We start from the raw sequence: 15,357 nt of genomic DNA on the forward strand, positions 1-15,357 counted from the left end.
GAGTCCCTCTGCTGAAATCGGGACATTTAGCTCGGAGGAAGAAGCAATGGAGCTGGAAACTCGTAGGAAAAGGAAAACAGATGATAGGTCTGATGAGAATGTGGCCAGGGAGACTTCCAAGAAGTGTCCATTAAAACCAAGTCTTCTGCAATACAAGCCAATGGCTCCCGCTGCCCCTCCTGAGGAGCCAAGGCCTTCAGACCCTATAAACATTTCTTTTTCGGACTCAGAAGTGCAGAGCCCGTTAACATCGGTGGGCTTTATGTCTGATTCTGACAGTAGTGTGACCTGAACTAACCTATCATGACCTCATCAATTAAAGTAGCCTCGCTCAATGTGAGGAGTATAAGGGGCTCTACAAGAAGGGCTGCTTTGTTTTCCTACCTGTCAACAGTGGACTGTGATGTCTTTTGTTTGCAAGAATGTAACATTGACTTTGATATGAATTATGCAGATTTAAGAAAAGATTGGCCTCATGGGCCCTCTATCTGGTCCGGAGATAATGAAAATCGTTCCTCTGGCATTGGAGTGCTGTTTAGGTCGTATGACTTTAAAATCAACTCTTTTGTGGACATTTCTTCTGGACGTGCTCTTTTCTTAAATATTAGTTTTAAAGGTGTGGACTTTAGACTTTTGAACATTTATGCTTCTCCGGTGAAGGAAGAGAGACATCAGTTGTTTGAAGATGTGCAATATTACCTACCTGGTTCATCGCCTCTGATGTTCTGTGGGGATTTCAATTGTGTCTTGCCTGGTGAAGGGAGAAGCGGGAGTTCCACCGTTCCTAAAAAAGACAAAACAGAGAAACAACTAAAGGATTTGTTAACTGATTTTTTTCTTAGAGACTCCTGGAAAGAGATCCGTAGTAATGATCCCGGTTATACTTGGGAGAACTCTTCTTCTAAATCTCGTATTGATTTTATTTTCATGTCCCAATATGTGAATGTCAAATCTGTTGTCTTAATCCCAAACATTTTTTCAGATCATAAGATGTTGCTATCAGAGTTAGAATTACCTGGGCTTGTCAAGGCAAGAGGAGTTTGGAGGCTAAATACAACATTGTTACAAGATCCTAAGGTAAGAACAGATTTTAAAGCGTTTTTTAATTATTTAAGAACAAAACAACAAAAATTTTTAACTCTGCTAGAATGGTGGGAATACAGCAAGATGAAGATAAAAAGTTTTTTTATCAAGGTCAGCATAGCCAATGCAAGAGAAAAGTCCGCTTGGCATAAAAGGCTTATTACTAAATTGCAGACCTGTTATCAACTAAGAGATGTGGGACTTGAAATGGACGATTTAATTGAAGCAACAAAAAAAGAAATTAAAAAGAGTATAGAGTCGAAGGGTAAGGAAATAATTTATAACTCAAAAATTGAAGTGATGGAGAAAAATGAAAAGTGCTCAAGATTTTTTTTTAAAAAAGTAGTTGCTGCTAAGGAAATGATAACAGAATTAGAGGGTGAAACTACAACTGAAGGTATGCTCAACCAAGCTCACCAGTTTTATCAGCAGCTTTTTAATGAGAAAACTATAGACCAGTCTTTTACTGAAGATGCCCTTAATTCATTAAAAAATAGTCTGAGCCGCGAAGACCAAGAATTGTTATGCACTGAAGTCACCTTGTCGGAAGTAGATGCTGCTATCAAAAGTTTTTCCTATGGGAAAACCCCTGGTTCTGACGGTTTGCCTGTTGAATTTTATCGTGAATTTTGGAATTTTTTAAAACCCGACTTGTTTTTAGTAATCAAAGAAGCTTTTAAGTGTGATATCCTGCCTATATCTTGGAGAAGTGGTCTGGTCTCCCTGATTTTTAAAAAAGGAGCCAAATCCCATCTGGCAAACTGGAGACCAATCACACTGTTGAATGTTGATTACAAGTTGATGTCCAAAATTTTAGTGAACCGTTTTAAAAAAGTTTTATCCAAAGTTATTTATGAAGACCAGGTATGTGGGGTGCCAGGAAGAGGAGTTGCGGAGCATCTCAATACCATCCGCGATGTCATATGGTACCAGCAATCCAGGAAGCAAGACTTAGCAATTTTATCGTTGGATTTTCAAAAGGCTTTTGATCGTGTCTCTCATTGTTTTTTATGGTTGGTTTTAAAAAAAATGGGCTTCCCTGAAATTTTTATCAAGCAAGTGGCACTTTTATATAAGAACTCTTTTAGTAAAATTTTAATCAATGGATTTTTGTCTAATGAAGTGTTTTTGCATTCAGGTGTGAAGCAAGGCTGCCCTTTGTCCCCAGTGCTATTTATATGTGCAATAGAGCCTCTTTTATCTATGCTACGAGAGGATAAAGTGATTAAAGGTGTCCCTATCCCTGGAGGACATGGAAGAGATGTGAAGGTAATGGGCTACATGGATGATATTACTATTTTTTGTTCATCACCTGCCGCTCTCAGGAGAGCTATAAGAACGACCAATTTTTTTTGTGAAGCCTCAGGTTTTAAGTTAAACATTGAGAAATGTGATTGTTTTGTCCGTGGCAATTGGGCGGATGTGTCCATCCCTGATCTCCCGATGCAGTCAGAGAAGATTAAAATTCTGGGCGTGATTTTTGATCGACAGAATGATGGAATGAAGAGCTGGGATGGAGTAAGGGACAAAATACAAAAGAAGATTGACTTTTGGAAATTAAGAAAATTAACAATCGAAGGTAAAGTTTTAATTATTAAGGCCCTTCTGCTTCCTGTCATGTTATATCTCAGTTATGTTTATCCCCCAAGTGACCTTACAGCGAGAAGATTACAGAGAATGCTGTTTGAATTTGTGTGGATCTCTAAGTTCGAAAAGGTGAAGAGAGAAACAATGTACAAGATGCACCACCTTGGTGGTAAGGATGTTCCCAACGTCAAACTGTTTTTATACTCCAAGTTTTTTAGCCTCTGTTTTAAATATATGTTTGCTTCAAGCCCTTGGGCACATTTTTTAAGATATGCAGCTGGCCACATTTTTAGGAGGCGAAAGTGGATATCCATTTCTTTAACAAGCCCAGTGTTGTTATCACCTCCACAACAATATGCCATCCTGGAGAAAGTTATCAGATTATATGGCCTAGATTCTTTTGAGATGGAGACATTGAAGAATGCAAGGAAGCTGCTGCAGCAATTAAAAAAGAAAGAAACTTTGACGCCCATAAGCCATTATTCATATAGCAGAGTCACTAAAATATGGAATTTAACAAATGCACCTTACCTGATGAATCAACATAAAGACTTAGCTTGGATGATTGTGCAGGAATGTTTACCGACTCGTGATTTCCAGTATAAAAGAAGACTTAGCACTATACAAACCTGCCCGAGGCATCAGTGCAATAATGATGAGACTACTATGCACCTTATTTGGAATTGTGATTTTGCACAGCAAGTGTGGAAAGACTGTGGTGAGCTTTTAAAATTTTTATCTGGTCTTAATTTTTTAAGCCATGAAGTGGTTTTATATGGGATTTTACCAAACATGACGAAAGAAAAAGAGAGAGTTTTATGGTGCACTTTGAGTTGTGTTAAAAGTGCTCTATGGAAGACCAGAAACATATTGTTGTTTAAAAGAGACTATATAGAAGTCAAGGATTGTATAAGACTGGCATTAAGTGAAATTTATATGTACTACCTAATGGATATGAAGAAGCTTGGAAAGAAAAGAGCCCTGAGTATATGGAACTATCACCTATGGAAGATGTTATTTTAAAGCTCTGAAGAAAAGATAAAGACTACGATATTTTAAATATAAACGCAAAATCTGTTCTTATCAGTTTAATATCTGATACGTCCCCTATCTGGGGACCATATATTAAATGGATTTTTAGAACAGGGAGATGGAAAAAGAGCTTGCTCTGTCCACTCCACGCATTGACCTGGTATTGCAGTATCTCCAGGACCGGTGCACCCCTTCTTTAATGCAGTTTCTAAAATCAGAAAGAATTGAATTCAATGTTTTTTGTTCATTTTGCTTGTTTGTCGGATTTTGGGATGGACTCTTTGGCTTTGCTTTTCTTCTCCTCATTGGATTTTTCATGTTCAAAGTTGCAGAAGCCAGATTACAAGCTCATTTTGGTTCAACTTCAGCAACTGTGCATTGCATTGCCATGTAATGTGATGCAATGCTATCTTTCTAGCTCTCCCTTTTTACTTCCTTTTGGATAAACAGACATATTAGGCAAGCATTTTGGAGCTTTCACCTAAATAACTACAGGTGGTGAGATAAGCTGCACAATATAATTGACCTTTCAGTATATTGTTGCACACACACCATCTATTTAGCAAATGCCCTTGTTATCAACAGCAGCCTTTTAAACTCACCTGAGCTAACAGGTATGTGCGCTGGTTACTCTGCTGCGCTTAAAATTTCTTTTTTGGTTTGCTACAATGCCTTTTCTGAAACGTTGTCTCCTTCTGCTGGAACACTGACTTCTTTCATTTAATGCCTGCAGACTATAAAAGAGAACCCAACCCAAAAAGTTTGGTTGATTAGTCTGTGGCATTCTGTTAAACTGTTGCTTATGGCGGTCTCTGTGAGCTTCTCAGCGACATTCAGCCAGCCAGGTATCCTGCCTGCAGTAGATGGAATGTGGCAATGGAACGCTGGCTGCGCGTGTCATAATAGGCTCCGAGCCTTTATATACCTGTGCACAGCAGCAGCCACCTTCAGTCTGCTGCTGGACAGCCAGCAGCAGCAGCAGCAGGAGAGGTATGTAATCAGGAGCCCTCCTGCTAAGGGTAGACAGCTGCTCGTTCCACCCCACCCCCCGCCTTAATTGGTTCTCCTCCCTTCCAACGGTGTTGAGGCGGGTGGGAACAGCAGGGGGTGAAGGTGCTGTGTTTAAAGAGGTGGAGTTATGCAGATCTAAAACGCGTGGATTGCAGCAGCAGCAAGCCGAAAAGTGCAGGCATGTAAGGGATCTAGAGGTTGACAACATGTCTTCTTAACGGGAGTCCAGGAGCTCATCTCCACAAATGGACTTTTCAGGATCCTTGGGTGGCTCCGTAGTTTGAAACCAATTCTGGTTATCGCTTCTCGGCCTTTTGGCTAAGATCAAGTGTAGTATCTGTTCTTATCAGTTTAATATCTGATACGTCCCCTATCTGGGGACCATATATTAAATGGATTTTTAGAACAGGGAGATGGAAAAAGAGCTTGCTCTGTCCACTCCACGCATTGACCTGGTATTGCAGTATCTCCAGGACCGGTGCACCCCTTCTTTAATGCAGTTTCTAAAATCAGAAAGAATTGAATTCAATGTTTTTTGTTCATTTTGCTTGTTTGTCGGATTTTGGGATGGACTCTTTGGCTTTGCTTTTCTTCTCCTCATTGGATTTTTCATGTTCAAAGTTGCAGAAGCCAGATTACAAGCTCATTTTGGTTCAACTTCAGCAACTGTGCATTGCATTGCCATGTAATGTGATGCAATGCTATCTTTCTAGCTCTCCCTTTTTACTTCCTTTTGGATAAACAGACATATTAGGCAAGCATTTTGGAGCTTTCACCTAAATAACTACAGGTGGTGAGATAAGCTGCACAATATAATTGACCTTTCAGTATATTGTTGCACACACACCATCTATTTAGCAAATGCCCTTGTTATCAACAGCAGCCTTTTAAACTCACCTGAGCTAACAGGTATGTGCGCTGGTTACTCTGCTGCGCTTAAAATTTCTTTTTTGGTTTGCTACAATGCCTTTTCTGAAACGTTGTCTCCTTCTGCTGGAACACTGACTTCTTTCATTTAATGCCTGCAGACTATAAAAGAGAACCCAACCCAAAAAGTTTGGTTGATTAGTCTGTGGCATTCTGTTAAACTGTTGCTTATGGCGGTCTCTGTGAGCTTCTCAGCGACATTCAGCCAGCCAGGTATCCTGCCTGCAGTAGATGGAATGTGGCAATGGAACGCTGGCTGCGCGTGTCATAATAGGCTCTGAGCCTTTATATACCTGTGCACAGCAGCAGCCACCTTCAGTCTGCTGCTGGACAGCCAGCAGCAGCAGCAGCAGGAGAGGTATGTAATCAGGAGCCCTCCTGCTAAGGGTAGACAGCTGCTCGTTCCACCCCACCCCCCGCCTTAATTGGTTCTCCTCCCTTCCAACGGTGTTGAGGCGGGTGGGAACAGCAGGGGGTGAAGGTGCTGTGTTTAAAGAGGTGGAGTTATGCAGATCTAAAACGCGTGGATTGCAGCAGCAGCAAGCCGAAAAGTGCAGGCATGTAAGGGATCTAGAGGTTGACAACATGTCTTCTTAACGGGAGTCCAGGAGCTCATCTCCACAAATGGACTTTTCAGGATCCTTGGGTGGCTCCGTAGTTTGAAACCAATTCTGGTTATCGCTTCTCGGCCTTTTGGCTAAGATCAAGTGTAGTATCTGTTCTTATCAGTTTAATATCTGATACGTCCCCTATCTGGGGACCATATATTAAATGGATTTTTAGAACAGGGAGATGGAAAAAGAGCTTGCTCTGTCCACTCCACGCATTGACCTGGTATTGCAGTATCTCCAGGACCGGTGCACCCCTTCTTTAATGCAGTTTCTAAAATCAGAAAGAATTGAATTCAATGTTTTTTGTTCATTTTGCTTGTTTGTCGGATTTTGGGATGGACTCTTTGGCTTTGCTTTTCTTCTCCTCATTGGATTTTTCATGTTCAAAGTTGCAGAAGCCAGATTACAAGCTCATTTTGGTTCAACTTCAGCAACTGTGCATTGCATTGCCATGTAATGTGATGCAATGCTATCTTTCTAGCTCTCCCTTTTTACTTCCTTTTGGATAAACAGACATATTAGGCAAGCATTTTGGAGCTTTCACCTAAATAACTACAGGTGGTGAGATAAGCTGCACAATATAATTGACCTTTCAGTATATTGTTGCACACACACCATCTATTTAGCAAATGCCCTTGTTATCAACAGCAGCCTTTTAAACTCACCTGAGCTAACAGGTATGTGCGCTGGTTACTCTGCTGCGCTTAAAATTTCTTTTTTGGTTTGCTACAATGCCTTTTCTGAAACGTTGTCTCCTTCTGCTGGAACACTGACTTCTTTCATTTAATGCCTGCAGACTATAAAAGAGAACCCAACCCAAAAAGTTTGGTTGATTAGTCTGTGGCATTCTGTTAAACTGTTGCTTATGGCGGTCTCTGTGAGCTTCTCAGCGACATTCAGCCAGCCAGGTATCCTGCCTGCAGTAGATGGAATGTGGCAATGGAACGCTGGCTGCGCGTGTCATAATAGGCTCTGAGCCTTTATATACCTGTGCACAGCAGCAGCCACCTTCAGTCTGCTGCTGGACAGCCAGCAGCAGCAGCAGCAGGAGAGGTATGTAATCAGGAGCCCTCCTGCTAAGGGTAGACAGCTGCTCGTTCCACCCCACCCCCCGCCTTAATTGGTTCTCCTCCCTTCCAACGGTGTTGAGGCGGGTGGGAACAGCAGGGGGTGAAGGTGCTGTGTTTAAAGAGGTGGAGTTATGCAGATCTAAAACGCGTGGATTGCAGCAGCAGCAAGCCGAAAAGTGCAGGCATGTAAGGGATCTAGAGGTTGACAACATGTCTTCTTAACGGGAGTCCAGGAGCTCATCTCCACAAATGGACTTTTCAGGATCCTTGGGTGGCTCCGTAGTTTGAAACCAATTCTGGTTATCGCTTCTCGGCCTTTTGGCTAAGATCAAGTGTAGTATCTGTTCTTATCAGTTTAATATCTGATACGTCCCCTATCTGGGGACCATATATTAAATGGATTTTTAGAACAGGGAGATGGAAAAAGAGCTTGCTCTGTCCACTCCACGCATTGACCTGGTATTGCAGTATCTCCAGGACCGGTGCACCCCTTCTTTAATGCAGTTTCTAAAATCAGAAAGAATTGAATTCAATGTTTTTTGTTCATTTTGCTTGTTTGTCGGATTTTGGGATGGACTCTTTGGCTTTGCTTTTCTTCTCCTCATTGGATTTTTCATGTTCAAAGTTGCAGAAGCCAGATTACAAGCTCATTTTGGTTCAACTTCAGCAACTGTGCATTGCATTGCCATGTAATGTGATGCAATGCTATCTTTCTAGCTCTCCCTTTTTACTTCCTTTTGGATAAACAGACATATTAGGCAAGCATTTTGGAGCTTTCACCTAAATAACTACAGGTGGTGAGATAAGCTGCACAATATAATTGACCTTTCAGTATATTGTTGCACACACACCATCTATTTAGCAAATGCCCTTGTTATCAACAGCAGCCTTTTAAACTCACCTGAGCTAACAGGTATGTGCGCTGGTTACTCTGCTGCGCTTAAAATTTCTTTTTTGGTTTGCTACAATGCCTTTTCTGAAACGTTGTCTCCTTCTGCTGGAACACTGACTTCTTTCATTTAATGCCTGCAGACTATAAAAGAGAACCCAACCCAAAAAGTTTGGTTGATTAGTCTGTGGCATTCTGTTAAACTGTTGCTCATGGCGGTCTCTGTGAGCTTCTCAGCGACATTCAGCCAGCCAGGTATCCTGCCTGCAGTAGATGGAATGTGGCAATGGAACGCTGGCTGCGCGTGTCATAATAGGCTCTGAGCCTTTATATACCTGTGCACAGCAGCAGCCACCTTCAGTCTGCTGCTGGACAGCCAGCAGCAGCAGCAGCAGCAGGAGAGGTATGTAATCAGGAGCCCTCCTGCTAAGGGTAGACAGCTGCTCGTTCCACCCCACCCCCCGCCTTAATTGGTTCTCCTCCCTTCCAACGGTGTTGAGGCGGGTGGGAACAGCAGGGGGTGAAGGTGCTGTGTTTAAAGAGGTGGAGTTATGCAGATCTAAAACGCGTGGATTGCAGCAGCAGCAAGCCGAAAAGTGCAGGCATGTAAGGGATCTAGAGGTTGACAACATGTCTTCTTAACGGGAGTCCAGGAGCTCATCTCCACAAATGGACTTTTCAGGATCCTTGGGTGGCTCCGTAGTTTGAAACCAATTCTGGTTATCGCTTCTCGGCCTTTTGGCTAAGATCAAGTGTAGTATCTGTTCTTATCAGTTTAATATCTGATACGTCCCCTATCTGGGGACCATATATTAAATGGATTTTTAGAACAGGGAGATGGAAAAAGAGCTTGCTCTGTCCACTCCACGCATTGACCTGGTATTGCAGTATCTCCAGGACCGGTGCACCCCTTCTTTAATGCAGTTTCTAAAATCAGAAAGAATTGAATTCAATGTTTTTTGTTCATTTTGCTTGTTTGTCGGATTTTGGGATGGACTCTTTGGCTTTGCTTTTCTTCTCCTCATTGGATTTTTCATGTTCAAAGTTGCAGAAGCCAGATTACAAGCTCATTTTGGTTCAACTTCAGCAACTGTGCATTGCATTGCCATGTAATGTGATGCAATGCTATCTTTCTAGCTCTCCCTTTTTACTTCCTTTTGGATAAACAGACATATTAGGCAAGCATTTTGGAGCTTTCACCTAAATAACTACAGGTGGTGAGATAAGCTGCACAATATAATTGACCTTTCAGTATATTGTTGCACACACACCATCTATTTAGCAAATGCCCTTGTTATCAACAGCAGCCTTTTAAACTCACCTGAGCTAACAGGTATGTGCGCTGGTTACTCTGCTGCGCTTAAAATTTCTTTTTTGGTTTGCTACAATGCCTTTTCTGAAACGTTGTCTCCTTCTGCTGGAACACTGACTTCTTTCATTTAATGCCTGCAGACTATAAAAGAGAACCCAACCCAAAAAGTTTGGTTGATTAGTCTGTGGCATTCTGTTAAACTGTTGCTTATGGCGGTCTCTGTGAGCTTCTCAGCGACATTCAGCCAGCCAGGTATCCTGCCTGCAGTAGATGGAATGTGGCAATGGAACGCTGGCTGCGCGTGTCATAATAGGCTCTGAGCCTTTATATACCTGTGCACAGCAGCAGCCACCTTCAGTCTGCTGCTGGACAGCCAGCAGCAGCAGCAGCAGGAGAGGTATGTAATCAGGAGCCCTCCTGCTAAGGGTAGACAGCTGCTCGTTCCACCCCACCCCCCGCCTTAATTGGTTCTCCTCCCTTCCAACGGTGTTGAGGCGGGTGGGAACAGCAGGGGGTGAAGGTGCTGTGTTTAAAGAGGTGGAGTTATGCAGATCTAAAACGCGTGGATTGCAGCAGCAGCAAGCCGAAAAGTGCAGGCATGTAAGGGATCTAGAGGTTGACAACATGTCTTCTTAACGGGAGTCCAGGAGCTCATCTCCACAAATGGACTTTTCAGGATCCTTGGGTGGCTCCGTAGTTTGAAACCAATTCTGGTTATCGCTTCTCGGCCTTTTGGCTAAGATCAAGTGTAGTATCTGTTCTTATCAGTTTAATATCTGATACGTCCCCTATCTGGGGACCATATATTAAATGGATTTTTAGAACAGGGAGATGGAAAAAGAGCTTGCTCTGTCCACTCCACGCATTGACCTGGTATTGCAGTATCTCCAGGACCGGTGCACCCCTTCTTTAATGCAGTTTCTAAAATCAGAAAGAATTGAATTCAATGTTTTTTGTTCATTTTGCTTGTTTGTCGGATTTTGGGATGGACTCTTTGGCTTTGCTTTTCTTCTCCTCATTGGATTTTTCATGTTCAAAGTTGCAGAAGCCAGATTACAAGCTCATTTTGGTTCAACTTCAGCAACTGTGCATTGCATTGCCATGTAATGTGATGCAATGCTATCTTTCTAGCTCTCCCTTTTTACTTCCTTTTGGATAAACAGACATATTAGGCAAGCATTTTGGAGCTTTCACCTAAATAACTACAGGTGGTGAGATAAGCTGCACAATATAATTGACCTTTCAGTATATTGTTGCACACACACCATCTATTTAGCAAATGCCCTTGTTATCAACAGCAGCCTTTTAAACTCACCTGAGCTAACAGGTATGTGCGCTGGTTACTCTGCTGCGCTTAAAATTTCTTTTTTGGTTTGCTACAATGCCTTTTCTGAAACGTTGTCTCCTTCTGCTGGAACACTGACTTCTTTCATTTAATGCCTGCAGACTATAAAAGAGAACCCAACCCAAAAAGTTTGGTTGATTAGTCTGTGGCATTCTGTTAAACTGTTGCTTATGGCGGTCTCTGTGAGCTTCTCAGCGACATTCAGCCAGCCAGGTATCCTGCCTGCAGTAGATGGAATGTGGCAATGGAACGCTGGCTGCGCGTGTCATAATAGGCTCTGAGCCTTTATATACCTGTGCACAGCAGCAGCCACCTTCAGTCTGCTGCTGGACAGCCAGCAGCAGCAGCAGCAGGAGAGGTATGTAATCAGGAGCCCTCCTGCTAAGGGTAGACAGCTGCTCGTTCCACCCCACCCCCCGCCTTAATTGGTTCTCCTCCCTTCCAACGGTGTTGAGGCGGGTGGGAACAGCAGGGGGTGAAGGTGCTGTGTTTAAAGAGGTGGAGTTATGCAGATCTAAAACGCGTGGATTGCAGCAGCAGCAAGCCGAAAAGTGCAGGCATGTAAGGGATCTAGAGGTTGACAACATGTCTTCTTAACGGGAGTCCAGGAGCTCATCTCCACAAATGGACTTTTCAGGATCCTTGGGTGGCTCCGTAGTTTGAAACCAATTCTGGTTATCGCTTCTCGGCCTTTTGGCTAAGATCAAGTGTAGTATCTGTTCTTATCAGTTTAATATCTGATACGTCCCCTATCTGGGGACCATATATTAAATGGATTTTTAGAACAGGGAGATGGAAAAAGAGCTTGCTCTGTCCACTCCACGCATTGACCTGGTATTGCAGTATCTCCAGGACCGGTGCACCCCTTCTTTAATGCAGTTTCTAAAATCAGAAAGAATTGAATTCAATGTTTTTTGTTCATTTTGCTTGTTTGTCGGATTTTGGGATGGACTCTTTGGCTTTGCTTTTCTTCTCCTCATTGGATTTTTCATGTTCAAAGTTGCAGAAGCCAGATTACAAGCTCATTTTGGTTCAACTTCAGCAACTGTGCATTGCATTGCCATGTAATGTGATGCAATGCTATCTTTCTAGCTCTCCCTTTTTACTTCCTTTTGGATAAACAGACATATTAGGCAAGCATTTTGGAGCTTTCACCTAAATAACTACAGGTGGTGAGATAAGCTGCACAATATAATTGACCTTTCAGTATATTGTTGCACACACACCATCTATTTAGCAAATGCCCTTGTTATCAACAGCAGCCTTTTAAACTCACCTGAGCTAACAGGTATGTGCGCTGGTTACTCTGCTGCGCTTAAAATTTCTTTTTTGGTTTGCTACAATGCCTTTTCTGAAACGTTGTCTCCTTCTGCTGGAACACTGACTTCTTTCATTTAATGCCTGCAGACTATAAAAGAGAACCCAACCCAAAAAGTTTGGTTGATTAGTCTGTGGCATTCTGTTAAACTGTTGCTTATGGCGGTCTCTGTGAGCTTCTCAGCGACATTCAGCCAGCCAGGTATCCTGCCTGCAGTAGATGGAATGTGGCAATGGAACGCTGGCTGCGCGTGTCATAATAGGCTCTGAGCCTTTATATACCTGTGCACAGCAGCAGCCACCTTCAGTCTGCTGCTGGACAGCCAGCAGCAGCAGCAGCAGGAGAGGTATGTAATCAGGAGCCCTCCTGCTAAGGGTAGACAGCTGCTCGTTCCACCCCACCCCCCGCCTTAATTGGTTCTCCTCCCTTCCAACGGTGTTGAGGCGGGTGGGAACAGCAGGGGGTGAAGGTGCTGTGTTTAAAGAGGTGGAGTTATGCAGATCTAAAACGCGTGGATTGCAGCAGCAGCAAGCCGAAAAGTGCAGGCATGTAAGGGATCTAGAGGTTGACAACATGTCTTCTTAACGGGAGTCCAGGAGCTCATCTCCACAAATGGACTTTTCAGGATCCTTGGGTGGCTCCGTAGTTTGAAACCAATTCTGGTTATCGCTTCTCGGCCTTTTGGCTAAGATCAAGTGTAGTATCTGTTCTTATCAGTTTAATATCTGATACGTCCCCTATCTGGGGACCATATATTAAATGGATTTTTAGAACAGGGAGATGGAAAAAGAGCTTGCTCTGTCCACTCCACGCATTGACCTGGTATTGCAGTATCTCCAGGACCGGTGCACCCCTTCTTTAATGCAGTTTCTAAAATCAGAAAGAATTGAATTCAATGTTTTTTGTTCATTTTGCTTGTTTGTCGGATTTTGGGATGGACTCTTTGGCTTTGCTTTTCTTCTCCTCATTGGATTTTTCATGTTCAAAGTTGCAGAAGCCAGATTACAAGCTCATTTTGGTTCAACTTCAGCAACTGTGCATTGCATTGCCATGTAATGTGATGCAATGCTATCTTTCTAGCTCTCCCTTTTTACTTCCTTTTGGATAAACAGACATATTAGGCAAGCATTTTGGAGCTTTCACCTAAATAACTACAGGTGGTGAGATAAGCTGCACAATATAATTGACCTTTCAGTATATTGTTGCACACACACCATCTATTTAGCAAATGCCCTTGTTATCAACAGCAGCCTTTTAAACTCACCTGAGCTAACAGGTATGTGCGCTGGTTACTCTGCTGCGCTTAAAATTTCTTTTTTGGTTTGCTTTTTTTTCAATGCCTTTTCTGAAACGTTGTCTCCTTCTGCTGGAACACTGACTTCTTTCATTTAATGCCTGCAGACTATAAAAGAGAACCCAACCCAAAAAGTTTGGTTGATTAGTCTGTGGCATTCTGTTAAACTGTTGCTTATGGCGGTCTCTGTGAGCTTCTCAGCGACATTCAGCCAGCCAGGTATCCTGCCTGCAGTAGATGGAATGTGGCAATGGAACGCTGGCTGCGCGTGTCATAATAGGCTCTGAGCCTTTATATACCTGTGCACAGCAGCAGCCACCTTCAGTCTGCTGCTGGACAGCCAGCAGCAGCAGCAGCAGGAGAGGTATGTAATCAGGAGCCCTCCTGCTAAGGGTAGACAGCTGCTCGTTCCACCCCACCCCCCGCCTTAATTGGTTCTCCTCCCTTCCAACGGTGTTGAGGCGGGTGGGAACAGCAGGGGGTGAAGGTGCTGTGTTTAAAGAGGTGGAGTTATGCAGATCTAAAACGCGTGGATTGCAGCAGCAGCAAGCCGAAAAGTGCAGGCATGTAAGGGATCTAGAGGTTGACAACATGTCTTCTTAACGGGAGTCCAGGAGCTCATCTCCACAAATGGACTTTTCAGGATCCTTGGGTGGCTCCGTAGTTTGAAACCAATTCTGGTTATCGCTTCTCGGCCTTTTGGCTAAGATCAAGTGTAGTATCTGTTCTTATCAGTTTAATATCTGATACGTCCCCTATCTGGGGACCATATATTAAATGGATTTTTAGAACAGGGAGATGGAAAAAGAGCTTGCTCTGTCCACTCCACGCATTGACCTGGTATTGCAGTATCTCCAGGACCGGTGCACCCCTTCTTTAATGCAGTTTCTAAAATCAGAAAGAATTGAATTCAATGTTTTTTGTTCATTTTGCTTGTTTGTCGGATTTTGGGATGGACTCTTTGGCATTGCTTTTCTTCTCCTCAATGGATTTTTCATGTTCAAAGTTGCAGAAGCCAGATTACAAGCTCATTTTGGTTCAACTTCAGCAACTGTGCATTGCATTGCCATGTAATGTGATGCAATGCTATCTTTCTAGCTCTCCCTTTTTACTTCCTTTTGGATAAACAGACATATTAGGCAAGCATTTTGGAGCTTTCACCTAAATAACTACAGATGGTGAGATAAGCTGCACAATATAATTGACCTTTCAGTATACTGTTGCACACACACCATCTATTTAGCAAATGCCCTTGTTATCAACAGCAGCCTTTTAAACTCACCTGAGCTAACAGGTATGTGCGCTGGTTACTCTGCTGCGCTTAAAATTTCTTTTTTGGTTTGCTACAATGCCTTTTCTGAAACGTTGTCTCCTTCTGCTGGAACACTGACTTCTTTCATTTAATGCCTGCAGACTATAAAAGAGAACCCAACCCAAAAAGTTTGGTTGATTAGTCTGTGGCATTCTGTTAAACTGTTGCTTATGGCGGTCTCTGTGAGCTTCTCAGCGACATTCAGCCAGCCAGGTATCCTGCCTGCAGTAGATGGAATGTGGCAATGGAACGCTGGCTGCGCGTGTCATAATAGGCTCTGAGCCTTTATATACCTGTGCACAGCAGCAGCCACCTTCAGTCTGCTGCTGGACAGCCAGCAGCAGCAGCAGCAGGAGAGGTATGTAATCAGGAGCCCTCCTGCTAAGGGTAGACAGCTGCTCGTTCCACCCCACCCCCCGCCTTAATTGGTTCTCCTCCCTTCCAACGGTGTTGAGGCGGGTGGGAACAGCAGGGGGTGAAGGTGCTGTGTTTAAAGAGGTGGAGTTATGCAGATCTAAAACGCGTGGATTGCAGCAGCAGCAAGCCGAAAAGTGCAGGCATGTAAG

The 15,357-nt window shown here is 43.2% G+C and overlaps 8 non-coding genes and 1 pseudogene across 8 annotated transcripts; all 9 read left to right on the forward strand.

The window, feature by feature from the left end:
- The first annotated feature begins 3,720 nt into the window (after positions 1–3,720).
- Positions 3,721–3,896, forward strand: LOC141177742 (U2 spliceosomal RNA; annotated as a pseudogene).
- Positions 3,897–5,011: 1,115 nt separating this feature from the next.
- Positions 5,012–5,202, forward strand: LOC141176999 (U2 spliceosomal RNA). Its single transcript, XR_012253635.1, has one exon. It is a non-coding gene; the product is annotated as a U2 spliceosomal RNA (small nuclear RNA).
- Positions 5,203–6,317: 1,115 nt separating this feature from the next.
- Positions 6,318–6,508, forward strand: LOC141177000 (U2 spliceosomal RNA). The gene has a single exon (XR_012253636.1). It is a non-coding gene; the product is annotated as a U2 spliceosomal RNA (small nuclear RNA).
- Positions 6,509–7,623: 1,115 nt separating this feature from the next.
- Positions 7,624–7,814, forward strand: LOC141177001 (U2 spliceosomal RNA). The gene has a single exon (XR_012253637.1). It is a non-coding gene; the product is annotated as a U2 spliceosomal RNA (small nuclear RNA).
- Positions 7,815–8,932: 1,118 nt separating this feature from the next.
- Positions 8,933–9,123, forward strand: LOC141177002 (U2 spliceosomal RNA). The gene has a single exon (XR_012253638.1). It is a non-coding gene; the product is annotated as a U2 spliceosomal RNA (small nuclear RNA).
- A 1,115-nt stretch (positions 9,124–10,238) lies between these two features.
- LOC141177003 (U2 spliceosomal RNA) lies at positions 10,239–10,429 on the forward strand. The gene has a single exon (XR_012253639.1). It is a non-coding gene; the product is annotated as a U2 spliceosomal RNA (small nuclear RNA).
- Positions 10,430–11,544: 1,115 nt separating this feature from the next.
- LOC141177006 (U2 spliceosomal RNA) lies at positions 11,545–11,735 on the forward strand. Its single transcript, XR_012253641.1, has one exon. It is a non-coding gene; the product is annotated as a U2 spliceosomal RNA (small nuclear RNA).
- A 1,115-nt stretch (positions 11,736–12,850) lies between these two features.
- On the forward strand, positions 12,851–13,041 carry LOC141177007 (U2 spliceosomal RNA). The gene has a single exon (XR_012253642.1). It is a non-coding gene; the product is annotated as a U2 spliceosomal RNA (small nuclear RNA).
- A 1,121-nt stretch (positions 13,042–14,162) lies between these two features.
- Positions 14,163–14,353, forward strand: LOC141177008 (U2 spliceosomal RNA). The gene has a single exon (XR_012253643.1). It is a non-coding gene; the product is annotated as a U2 spliceosomal RNA (small nuclear RNA).
- The last annotated feature ends 1,004 nt before the right edge of the window (positions 14,354–15,357 follow it).

The sequence above is a fragment of the Phyllobates terribilis genome, unplaced genomic scaffold (genome assembly GCF_046119375.1).
Source record: "Phyllobates terribilis strain yellow unplaced genomic scaffold, ASM4611937v1 Scaffold_27__1_contigs__length_16484149, whole genome shotgun sequence".
Classification (NCBI taxonomy): domain Eukaryota; kingdom Metazoa; phylum Chordata; class Amphibia; order Anura; family Dendrobatidae; genus Phyllobates; species Phyllobates terribilis.